The following is a 3185-nucleotide window of genomic DNA, read 5'->3' on the forward strand; positions in this document are numbered from 1 at the left end:
TGTTGAGCTACATGTTTGTAAATATTATTACAAAAAAAATTATAAAACAAACCTAACGTTATAAAGGTCAGATTCACAAGACTTATTTTTTTTTTAGTTTTTTTAAAGAATGCTCAGTATAAAACATATGAAATGTACATGTATACTCTAAAATTGTATTATTCTTTAACATAAAAATGCATCAACAATCAATTGGCCAAATTTAGTCATCAATATATATCAAAACAAATATTTGTAATGAATTCAATTGGGCAAGTTAGATCCATTGCACTTGTTTAACATATTTAAATAATTATAGGTTTAATGTACTTTTAATGTATTTTATTTAAATTCTGAATCATCCCATAAGACATGTACGTAAGATAAAACTTACTTAAATCTATAGGTTATAAAAATCTGCGATGGTGATTCAGCCTATCAGTATTGATCCTTAAAATATGACAGATTTATTACTGTAGCCAAGTCATCACAAATGTACCATGGGCGAGAACATATGAGTGGACCATTATTTACAAAAACAAATTATTCTCTTGTTTTATGAAGTTATTAACATAAGATCAATCAGTATCTTCATTTTTTTACATAAATCATGGAAAATAATAGGCAGATCCAAAAAGGGTCCTGGGGGCCTAGCCCCTCCCCTCCCCTCCATTGTGGGAATAATTTGGTTGATTATATAGGGAATTACTGTAGCATGACTGGAGCAGGCCCCCTTTAGGTCATTCAGCGGGCCCCCCTTATGAAAAGTTCTGAATCCGCCACTGAAAATTTAAATCAAAGTGGCTGAGTGTCCATTTGCAGATAACGGAGAAAATTGAAATCAAACTGATAAGCTTGAAATAATAATCACGCTTTTGAAAGAAGCTGAAATATTTGAATTTACCAAAGATTTCAAGCTTATTGTGACCATGCCATCTGATCATACCAAAATATTGGACTCTTAAAAAAAAGCATCTCAAATTACATATAATGGACCAAATCAAACGTTCATTATCTGTTGTTATAATCACGTACCTAAGACGGTCTCATCACCCACTAAACAGTAGGCTTGACTAGCACGACTAGTGAGAAAGTCTAAAATTATAGTAATATTTCCAATATGACTATTTCTGAATTCGTCCATAAGACCATTCAATATAGATACTATACTTTATTACTTTTCTTGGAGAAAAAGGTGGACAGCATGCAGTCTTCAGGTTGCATTTCTGTAAATATTGACAATGCAATTTCCCATAGGAACTCCTTTTACGGCTAAAACTGTACCACTTTTACTATGAAGTTTTGAAAAAAATCTTATCCTAGAATTGAAAGTTCATATGCACCACAATTTTTTTCAAAGGTCAAAATATAGGGCTGTGCGGCATATTTTCAACGTTTATATGCCCTGAACTTCTCTGAGTTTAAACTTACACTAATTTTCTTAACTACCCCTACCTCGAATGAAAGGTTACCACAGATTTCAATGTAAACAATATGCACGTGTTTATTTACTGGTAACATTCCCAAGTTCTGTCTCTGCGATATGGAACACAGAGAGCATAACTGGGAACCAGTATGTAAACAAAATGAATTTTCTATGAATATTCAATTACTCCCCAAAAGAGGCGTGTTTTGAGAAACAGCTGTATTTACAAAGTGCAACCTTCAAGCTCAGCAGAAGGCTTGTAAAAATTTGTTTTGAGCCTTTTAAGCATTTCTTTTACAGGCCAATACGTTGTTATAGAATAGACAGTATAAAAAATTCCCAAAAAGAGCCTGTGCTACAAAAGTTTATTGTGATGACTGAAATATGACGCACATAAATGATAAATAGATGACTTTCATTTAATTAACCTTACTTCAGCCAGAATACCTATTTAACCAGATAACATTAACCTTGTATTTTCAAATTTAAATTCATGAAATTTTTCAGATACCTCAGTAACTAGATATACAAACATAGCAGCTCATAGGTACAAAAGATTTTAATTAGGACTATTTTTCTCAAGTTTTCTGCTTGTATATATAGTTTTCATATAAAATCAATTCCTTCAAAGGACAGTCATGACTGTCAAAGCAAATTATTTCATTGAAGGATTGTAATGACATAATCAGCCAACAGATTTCAATGAAATCAATTATCTACTCTCAACATTTGATATATTTTCTATGTAGATATCTTTTTACCTATGTATGGTCTCATTAAGTCTTTAGGTTTCATATAAAATCAATATTTAATCTAAATCTTTATATTTTCACCAGCTGATGCTTTATATGTAGAAAATAGTTATTAGCTTCTATGATATCCTTTGAACATGTTGAAATAAAAGCTTTAATTGTATTTTTTCAATAAAATATCATATTATGAGGACAACCTTGAAGATTTATGTTTTTGTTTTTCTTTACAAAATATCAATTTGTTAACTTAGTTAAGGGGCGTACAACTTTGAAAATGCTTTAGGTAATGAAAAATAAAAGTACAATTTGACTTTTTCAGGTCTGATTAATTTAAGATTTAAATAAATCTTCTAAGTACTTCCTACTCAATTTTTTTAAGATTTAAAAGATGATATAAGTACATAAATGTTAAAGGGATATTTTAACACATCAGAGATACAAAAAAATGTAGCAAAGAGAAAGGTAATATGCAAAATACTCAAAGATAAATTTGCTTTTTGAGTTAGCTCTCCATTGTCAATAAAGATTGATGTCCCTCCTAAGGGAGACAACTGAAAAGGGGATCTCCAATTACAGACTCAATTCCTTGTAATATTGGCATACAGACTATTGTGTAGCAGAATTTGTTCTGTCACAGTTATAGATCTATATTACATCTGCCAGTGAAAGGGTACACTGTGACTTGAACTTGCCTAAAACATTGTCTTTCACTTAATTATTATTGAAACAAACATTCTATAGTTGATAGTGGAACCTTTTCACACATCTGAAGAGTTCCAAAGACAAAAACAATTTTTAAAATCATCTGTCCTTTGTTTGGACAGGCATAAAAAGAGCACTTAATTGTTTCATATGTTCAATGTGTTAATCACATCCAAATACATTTCAACTAACAATATCACATTAAGCTGACATCACACATTTGTCAAAGAATTTGAAATTTTACCCACAATCCTAACTTAACAAGTTCACATAGGCGGATCCAGGGGGGGCAGGGGGGGGGGGGGGGGGGGGGGGTTAGCCCCCCC

This window comes from Mytilus edulis, unplaced genomic scaffold (genome assembly GCF_963676685.1).
Source record: "Mytilus edulis unplaced genomic scaffold, xbMytEdul2.2 SCAFFOLD_1398, whole genome shotgun sequence".
Lineage (NCBI taxonomy): Eukaryota > Metazoa > Mollusca > Bivalvia > Mytilida > Mytilidae > Mytilus > Mytilus edulis.